The following is a 10,532-nucleotide window of genomic DNA, read 5'->3' as shown; positions in this document are numbered from 1 at the left end:
CTGATGTCTTTATATGGTGGTAGATTCCACGTTTTGCCGGATGTTTTGGCTGTTGTCGGAGTTCTGGCTTGAAAACATCGAGGTATGTGTTGCGGAGATGAGCGAAGCCGTCTGTCACCTCGACTACCCGTAGTGCGAACTCGATGGGGGCTGCGGCGAGGGGGGGTGATGATGAGGGAGGCTGCGTCCACCAGCCGACATCTGGCGACGTCTGGTAGAGGGCTAGAAAATCTGCCCCAAGTAGTGGAAGGGTGACGTCTGCCACTATGAAACTCCATCCGAACGTGTGGCCACCGATGACGATACCCGTACATTGGTATAGGTGTGCTATTGGCCGCGGCGAGTTGGACGTTGAATGCTGGTTGATGGGGCTTCTTCCATCGTGAAGCTGGCAGGAGGGAACGGGCAGCGCCAGTGTCGACCGGGAAACGCACCCCCGTTGCAGGATCGGAGAGGAAGAAGACGTTAGCACCGGTGGGGGCCGCCGCGATGTTCGGCGGCCGCCCAACTCGTTTTCTGGAGACAAGCATCCTGGTTGGTAGGTTCTTGCCTTGGGGCCGAATTTGGCGTGGTAGTTGCAGAGCTGCTCCGTGAACTTCTTCTTGGTCCCTTGCTGGTGTGATCGTGGCCGCGGGGCGTGGAACTGTTGCGCTGGTACTTGTCGGGCTCGCTGTGGTAGGCTGTGTGCTCCTGCGACGTCGAAATCGTCATCCTGGAATGATGGTAGGGTGTCGGAAGGCACGGCGTTGTTGTGGCGGGTTGAAGCCATGAGTCCGTCGACTAGGCGGTTTGCTTGTTGATACAGGTCATCCTCGTCGATGTCTTCCGTTTTGGGAATATCAGCGCGGATGGATTCGGGGAGGCGGAGGAGCCACATTGCCCGAAGCAGGTCTAAATGTCGAGACGTCCCGTCGGTGGCTGGAAGGGGTCTTGCAAGTGCCCTCATCTCAAGGAGGGCGTCAGAAGGTTTCTGGTCGCCGAGGGGTTGTTGTGAGAGCTGGAGGAAATGTGACACTCGCGCTGCTGGGGAAGGCGTAAAACGCTGAAGTAGGTAGGTTTTCAGGTCGGCGTATTCGATGGCGGCGTCGCCCTTGGGTTCCGACCATTCCGAGATGCGTGGAAAAAGTCCGTCTGGGAGAGCTACTAAGACGTGGTCGGCCCGTGACGTTGGGCTGCTCACTCTTTTGAGGCAGAATTGCACCTCTGCACGCCGGAACCACGTATGTGACGATCGTAGAGAAGGTCGGGAGCTTGACCTGTGCGGCTGCGGTTGTGTGATGGTCTGTGGGAATGGTGAACGGAGAGTTGGTGGAGGGCGAGGGAGCAGCTTGCGTCACTCCGGGTGTCACCAATGTAACGGGTGCTACTTCAGGCAGTCTAATTTCTTAGTTCAGGGAAGGAAGAATGAAACACTGCGATAGTCTGACAGCAACTCATATATTAACGAGAGACACAGCTATTTATAGGGTGCTATAGGATCAAACACAGTTCCACAGTCAATCAGCTATCAGCGTCACTGACACTCCGCGCCTCGTGAGTATTCGCTGTCGGCCCGTCCCGCGCCTCGTGATTGGGTTTGTGGCGAAGGCCTCCACAGGAGCAAAGTGATTGGATTGTTCACCAGGCGGGTCAGTGAAATAGAATGAAAGCCAAAGCTGGTGGTGAACACTGAAATCTCCTTGGATAGATATATCAGCCAGGGGCAGTAAGTCAAGATGTGCTACATATTGGAGTTCAGGTGGTAGAAAAAAATACATGGTTGGTATAGTAAGGTGAGAGATAAACATCACATAAGTACTTTGCAACTGAATGACAATGAAGTCTCAGCCGGATGGTGGAAAATTCTAAAGAATGAAGTTCGTGGGAACGAGAGCAAGTGATGTCGTTGCGTACATGAACGCAACATCCATCTTTGGAATGAAAGTTGGGATATAGATAAAAGGAAGGAACAGATATTGTTGTCGGTACCTCCGAGACCTGTGTTTCAGTGAAGAGAAGGTGAGGATGGATGGTGTTCCACAGAAAATAAATTAGAACAAAAGCCGTAAATGTTGCAAAAGTTGATACATAATAAGTTCGGAGAGCAATCACGATATCTCCAATGTCGTAAAGCAAAATGGGAGTCCGCTCTCGGGGCATTTGTGGTCTCCCCCCCCCCCCCCCCTCCCTCCAGACGGGGATTCCATGACATGATGTAAATGAGTTTTGAATTTTGATACATATTGAGGAAATGGTGTGTGTAGCGTGTATGTAGTGAGGTGTGGAAATTTGTCTTTAGAGAGCATGCTGAACTACTCTCTGGTGTTGATAAGTGAATAAGGAAACGGAAAGTGAGGACACGGGAAGGGTCTTTGGTGGGTTGGTAACAGCCTCCTCGTTTCCCGTATATCGTCACCGGGAGTAACTTACGCCCGTTTCGGTAGGTGTTTTCCTACCTATTCCGATATATATATATATATATATATATATATATATATATATATATATATATATATATATATATATATATATATATTACATGTGGCCTATAGTGCCGGTAGCCTAATCCATATGGGCCTGATGGTCAGCCCGAGCCCGTCATGGCGCTGGCAATTGTTTATAGTGGCGCCATTATTATTGACTCATGCTGCCCCCCGAAACTCATTCTTGATTTCTCTTGCGCTGTACAGCTTCTTCTAGTCCGGGTTGATAGGTGTTCAGGACAGCATATGGGTAGTCTTAGGCCACTCGGTGTTGACTGAAAAATCACAGGTGGTTAGCGGCGGATTCGAACCCATATCATGGACAACTCACAGATTGGGATGGCCGGATCGATAAACACTCAGCCACCGCCCCGTGTGTGTGTGTGTGTGTGTGTGTGTGTGTGTGTGTGTGTGTGTGTGTGTGTGTGTGTGTATATATATATATATATATATATATATATATATATATATATATATATATATATATATATACCTATATATATATATATATATATATATATTTTTTTTTTTTACAGCAAAGGAGACAGTTCAAGGGCGTAAAGAAAAATATAAAAAAAAGCACGCTACTTACTGCTCCTGAATAGAGGTCAAAGGAGTGGCCAAAAGAGAGGTCAATTTCGGGAGGAGAGGTGTCCTGATGGCGAAAAACAACACTGCCTCGGAGTCCCCGCCTGGGGGGTGGGGACCATAAATTCCCCCACGGAGGACTCCCCTTCTGGCTGCCGACTTACGAGGTGTCCTGATAACTCCTCGAACCTCCTCCTTATCAATTTCTGCAACATTCGTGGTCTTCGTTCTAATTTTCATTCTGGGGAACACCATCTCTCCTCCTCTAAACATCATCTTCTCTTCCTCACCGAAACACAGATTTCTGAGGCTACTAACAGCAACATCTACTCTGTTCCCTCCTACTATCTCTATCCTAAATTTCAATCCAAAGCTGGATGTTGCGCCTACGTGCGCAACGACACCACTTGCTCTCGTGCCCACGACCTTGACTCTTCAGAATTTTTCACCATCTGGCTAAGACTTCATTGTCATTCTATTACTAAATACATCTGTGCTGTTTAGCTCTAACCTAACTTTACTAACTATGTATAATTCTTTGACTATTTGAATTCTAAAGTGGAGCACATCTTGACTCACTCTCCCTTCGCTGAAATATCCATCTTGGGAGATTTCAAAGTTGACCACCAGTTTTGGCTTTCATCCTCTTTCACTGACCAGCCTGGTGAACAAGCCTACAACTTTACTCTCCTCAACGACCTAGAGCAGTTGGTTCAGCACCCTACACGTATTCCCGACCGTCTTGGCGACAGGCCCAACATTATAGACCTCTTCCTTACCTCTAATCCTTCTGCTTACTCTGTCAAACTGTTCTCTCCGTTGGGCTCCTCCGATCATAACCTTATTTCTGTATCCTGTCCTATCGCTACTGTACATCCTCTGGACCCACCGAAGAGGCGATGCTTCTGGCATTTTGCTTCAGCTCGGTGGGACGACCTGAGGATGTACTTTTCCGATTTCCCGTGGAATGATTACTGCTTCCAGGAGAGACACCCCTCTGTGTGTGCCCAGCGCATCTCAGAGGTGATTGTCTCTGGAATGGAGGCATACATTCCACATTCTTTCTCACCTCCTCATGCTAAAAATCCTTGGTTTAATCATGCTTGTTCTCGTGGTATTAAAGATAGAGAGGCAGCTCATAAAAGGTTCCAGAGCCTTCGAACTCCCGCTAACTATGACCTTTACATATCAGCCCGGAATCGTGCCAAATCTATTATCCGACTTACCAAAACTTCTTTTATCAATAGAAAATGTCAACACCTTGCTTCTTCTAATTCTTCCCGTGACTTCTGGCATCTAGCCAAAAATATCTCCTCCAATTTCACCTCTTCCTCTTTCCCTCCTCTCCTTAACCCTGACAGCAGCACTACCGGCTCATCTATTTCTAAGGCTGAACTCTTCGATCAGTCTTTCTGTAAGAACTCCACCCTGGACGATTCTGGGCATATTCCTCCTACTCATCCCCCGTCTGACTCCTTTATGCCAGTTATTAACATTCTTCCAAATGATGTTTTCTATGCCCTCTGTGGCCTCAACTCTCAGAAGGCTTATGGACCTGATGGAGTGCCTCCTATTGTCTTTAAAACCTGTGCTTCCGTGTTGACTAACTGCCTGGCCAAACTCTTTCGTCTCTGCCTATCAACATCTACCTTTCCTTCCTGCTGGAAGTATGCCTTTGTCCAGCCTGTGCCTAAGAAGGGTGACCGTTCCAATCTCTCAAACTACCACCCTATAGCTTTACTTTCCTGTATATCTAAAGCTTTGAATCAATCCTTAACCGGATGATTCAAAAGCACCTTTCCACTCCTAGCCTTCTATCTGATCGCCAGTATGGGTCCCGCAAGTGGGGTTCTACTGGCGATCTTCTTGCTCTCTTTGCTGACTCTTGGTCATCCTCTCTTAGCCGTTTCGGTGAAACTTTCTCTGTTGCGCTAGATATAGCGAAAGCCTTCGATAGAGTCTGGCACCAGTCTTTACTTTCTAAACTCCCCTCATTCGGATTCTATCCCTCTCTCTGTTCCTTTATCTCTAGTTTCCTTTCCGGCCGTTCTATCTCTGCGGTGGTAGACGGTCACTGTTCTTCCCATAAACATATCAACAGTGGTGTTCCACAGGGTTCTGTCCTATCACCCACTCTCTTCCTGTTCATAAATGATCTTCTTTCCATAACAAACTGTCCTGTCCACTCATACGCCGAGGACTCCACTCAGCATTATTCAACTTCTTTCAATAGAAGACCATCACAACAGGAAGTACACGACTCCAGACTGGAGGCTGCAGAACGCTTAACCTCAGACCTTGCTATCATTTCCGATTGGGGCAGAAAAAAACGTTGTGTCATTCAATGCCTCAAACACTCAATTTCTCCACCTATCAACTCGACACAATCTTCCAAACACCTATCCCCTATTCTTCGACAACACTCAGGTATCACCATCTTCAACACTAAAAATCCTCGGTCTATCCTTAACTCAAAATCTCTACTGGAAACTTCACATCTCCTCTCTCGCTAAATCAGCTTCCTCAATGTTGGGCGTTATGTATCGTTTCCGCCAGTTCTCCCCCGCGCAGTTGCTATCCATATACAGGGGCCTTGTCCGCCCTCGTATGGAGTATGCATCTCACGTGTGGGGGGGCTCCACTCAAACAGCTCTTCTGGACAGAGTGGAGTCTAAGGCTCTTCTTCTCATCAGCTCTCCTCCTCCTACTGATAGTCTTCTACCTCTTAAATTCCGTCGCGATGTTGCCTCTCTTTCTATCTTCTATCGATATTTCCACGCTGACTGCTCTTCTGAATTTGCTAACTGCATGCCACCCCCCCCCCCCCCCCCTCCCGCGGGCCCGCTGTACACGATTTTCTCCTCCCGAAATTGGCCTCTCTTTCAGCCAATTCTTATGATTCTTTTTTTTCTTTTTAAGAGCAGCGAGTAGGGAGCTTTTTTTTATTATTGTTTCGTTTTTGTGTGCCCTTGAGCTATCTCCTTTGTTGTAAAAAATAAATAAATAAACAAACAAACAAACAAACAAACAAATATATATATATATATATATATATAGATATATATATATATATATATATATATATATATATATATATATTGCTATCCATATACAGGGGCCTTGTCCGCCCTCGTATGGAGTATGCCGTCAGGACTAAGGAGAGGAGGAAAAGATGAAGAAGTGAAGTTGTGGCTAGATGCCGGAAGTCCGGGAAGAATTAGAAAAAGCAAGGTTTTGTTATTTTCTATTAATGAAGTAGTTTTTGGCAAGTCGAAGGATAGATTTGGCACGATTCCGGGCAGAAATATAAAGATGATGGTTAGCAGGAGTGCGAAGGATCTGGTACCATTTGTGAGCTGCCTCTCAATCTTGGATAGCACGGGAACAACCGTGATTAAACCCAGGCTTTTTAGCATGAGGAGTAGAGAATGTACGTGGAATGTGTGCCTCCACACCTCGATTACTTTAGTGTAAGAGGACAACAGGTTAGTAAGGCAAGACCTACCCTTTGTGAATCCATGATGTGAATCATGAATTAAATTATGCTTTTCTAGATGATCCCGAATGATCCCGGCTATAATTGAATCCAACATCTTTCCTACAACTGATGTTAAGCTAATTGGGCGATAATTTGAGGTGGCTGACTTGTCTCCTTTTTTGAAAATCGGCGTCACATTAGCTACTTTCCATTCATCGGGCACATACCCAGAATTTACCGACATCTTAAAGATATCGGTAAGCGGGCCACTGAGGACCTCCTTGCACTCTTTCAGAACCCTTGGGAATACTTCGTCTGGGCCGGGCGATTTGTTTTTCTTCAACCTACTAATCTCATCCTGGACTACTTGCCCAGTGATGATCACATCCCTCAACTTGTCGTTCTCTTCGCTCTCATATTCTCTTCGCCCTCATGCAGTTAGCAAGTTCAGAAGAGCGGTCAGGATGAAAATATCGATAGAAGATAGAACATGGCGGCGGAGTTGAAGAGGTAGAAGGCTGTCAGTAAGAGGAGGAGAGCTGATGAGACGAAAAGCATTAGACTCCACTCTGTCCAGAAGAACTGTGTGAGTGGAGCCCCCCCACACGTGATATGCATACTCCATACGAGGGTGGACAAGGCCCCTATATATGGAAAGCATCTGTGCGGGGAGAAGAACTGGCGGAGACGATACAGAACGCCCAACCTCGAGGAAGCTGATTTAGTAAGAACGGAGATGTGAAGTTCCCAGTCGATATTTTGAGCTAAGGATAGATCGACGATATTTAATGTTGAAGAAGGTGACAGCTGTGTGTTGTCGAAGAAGAGGGGATAGGTGTTTGGAAGATTGTGTCGAGTTGATAGGTGGAGAAATGGATTTTGAGGCATTCAAAGACACAAGGTTCCTTTTACCCCAATCGGAAATGAAAACAATGTCTAAGCTTAAGCATTCTGCAGCCTCCAGTCTGAAGTCTTGTATTTCCTGTTGAGAGGGTCTTCTGTTGAAAGAAGTTGAATAATGCATAGTGGAGTCATCAGCGTATGAGTGGATAGGACAGTTTGTTATGGAAAGAAGATCATTGATGAATAACAGGAAGAGAGTGGGTGATAGGACAGAACTTGTGGAACACCACTGTTGATAGGTTTAGGGGAAGAACAGTGACCGTCTACCACAGCGAAGATAAAACGGCGGGAAAGGAAACTGGATATAAAGGAATAGAGAGAGGGGTAGAATTCGAAAAAGAGCAGTTAAGAAAGAAAAGACTTGTGCCAGACTCTATCGAAGGCTTTCGATATGTCTAGGACGACTGAGAAAGTTTCACCGAAACGGCTAAGAGAGGATGACCAAGAGTCAGTTTAGAGAGCAAGAAGATCGCCAGTAGAACACCCTTTGCGGGACCCATACTGGCGATCAGATAGAAGGTCAGAAGTGGATAGGTGCTTTTGAATCTTTCGGTTAAGGATTGATTCAAAAGCTTTAGATAGACAGGAAAAGTAAAGCTATAGGGCGGTAGTTTGAGGGATTGGATCGGTCACCCTTCTTAGGCACAGGCTGTATGAAGCTATACTTCCAGCAGGAAGGAAAGGTTGATGTTGACAGGCAGACGCGAAAGAGTTTGCCCAGGCAGGGTGTCAGCACGGAGGCACAGTTTTTAAGTACAATAGGAGGCACTCCATCAGGTCCATAAGCATTCTGAGAGTTGAGGCCAGAGAGGCATAAAGCAGTCAGAGGGGGGATGAGTAGAAGGAATATGCCTAGAACCGTCCAGAGTGTTGTTACAGAAAGTTTGAGAGAAGAGTTCAGCCTTAGAGATAGATGAGACGGCGGTGCTGCCGTCAGGGTTAAGGAGAGGAGGGAAAGATGAAGTGAAATTGGAGGAGATATTTTTGGCTAGGTGCCAGAAGTCACGAGAAGAATTAGAAAAAGAAGCAAGGTTTTGGCATTTCATATCGATGAAAGATGTTTTGCTAAGTCGAAGAATAGATTTGGCACGATTCCGGGCTGAAATATCAAGATCATGGTTATCAAGAGTGCGAAGGCTCTGGTACCTTCTGTGAGCTGCCTCTCTATCTTTGACTGCACGAGAGCAAGCATGATTAAACCTAAGACTTTTTAGCATGAGGATTAGAGAAAATACGTGGAATGTATGCCGCCATTCCAGAGACAATCACCTCTGTATTGCGCTGGGAACACACAGAGGGGTATCTGTCCTGGAAGCAGTAGTCATTCCACGGGAAATCGGAGAAGTACATCCTCAGGTCGTTCCACCGAGCTAAAGCAAAATGCCAGAAGCATCGCCTCTTCGGTGGGTCCAGAGGATGTACAGGAGCGATAGGACAGGATACAGAAATAAGGTTGTGATCGGAGGAGCCCCATGGAGAGAACAGTTTGACAGAGTAAGCAGAAGGGTTAGAGGTAAGGAAGAGGTCTAGTATGTTGGGCCGGTCTCCAAGGCGGTCGGGAATACGTGTAGGGTGCTGAACCAACTGCCCTAGGTTATATATATATATATATATATATATATATATATATATATATATATATATATATATATATATATATATATATATATATATATATATATATATATATATATATATATATATATATATATATATATATATATATATATATATATATATATATATATATATATATATATATATATATATATATATATATATACACAGTAGCTCATCGATTTAACGGATGTCGATATACCGTACTTTCGGATTTATCGGATTGATTTTGGGGAACTTTATTTCAGGTCAATCATACTGGAATGTCAAAATATGTATTAACAAAGATTTTGAAGTTGGTGCGTGGCTGTTGCTAACCGCTATTCTAAAATCCCGCCACATATTATGCTTCTTATAATGGCGATGATGGTTGCTCACCACCCCCGGATCTCATGACTCATGATCCAGTGTTGCCAAACTAGAGCGAAATTCGCTAGATCTTGTGCATTTGCATCAGAATATGCACGCAAATTTTATATTTTGCGCATTGAGCATTTTTCAGTGCATATTTGTAGTTTGGTGCCTTTTCTAGCGCATTACTGGAGAATTATGTCGAGAATATTTAAAATTAAATGAACTATAACAGCAAATCAATTCGTCTTGTAGGTGAACAGCAGTACCTGTCCCGTTCCCTGTACCTTTCTTGTACGATGAATTGAGCGTGCTAGAGGGTTGGGTTCCTGTCAGATTCTGTCACCCTTCTGCTTCACGAATGCGGCGGCGGCTGGCCCCTCCCTCACACCCTCCTCACCCATCAACTCCCAGTCCTGTGTGTGTATGTGTGTAATAATAATAATAATAATAATAATAATAATAATAATAATAATAATAATAATAATAATAATAATAATAATAATAATCGGTTTATTGAGTGATTCCAGCTGTTAAGCTGAAAATATACACACTAAAAGTCCAATTTAAAAAGTACAATGTGGTAGGGGTATAGGGGGATAGTGGGTTATATTGTGGGAGAGTTGTGATGAAATAGAAGAGAGCGGGGAGGGGGAGGAGGGGGGGGGGGGGGGGGGCTGATGGAATGCAGTGCGGTGGCGCGAGGCAGTGTCGGTTTACGGTGGCGGGTCAGGTGTAAGGCCCCAGGTCAACCCCAGGTCAAAAAGGGTCAGGCCGCAGCTGATGGTTGGGGTTCAAGTATCACCCGTCACTCACTTTAGCGATGACTTGCTAATCCACGCAGCGGCGAGACAAAATGAGAAGAGGCGGGCCGAGCGGCAGTAGGCGTCGGAACGTCTCTCGTCAGCATTGCATTGCACCGCTCCACCTGAGTGACGAGCCTCAACACTGCACTGCATTTGAACCGACATCTCGCAGAAGCTATCGGCCCCAATCGGCACGGGCCCTCCAAATTCCCAGCCAAGGAGGAGTCGGCACCACCCCACTCTCTCACCAACGACTGACCACTGTCATCCCTAATTAGCCCCTCTCCTCTCTCTCTCTCTCTCTCTCTCTCTCTCTCTCTCTCTCTC

This window comes from Eriocheir sinensis, chromosome 11, assembly GCF_024679095.1.
Source record: "Eriocheir sinensis breed Jianghai 21 chromosome 11, ASM2467909v1, whole genome shotgun sequence".
Classification (NCBI taxonomy): domain Eukaryota; kingdom Metazoa; phylum Arthropoda; class Malacostraca; order Decapoda; family Varunidae; genus Eriocheir; species Eriocheir sinensis.
Note: the sequence above shows the minus strand (reverse complement) of the source record.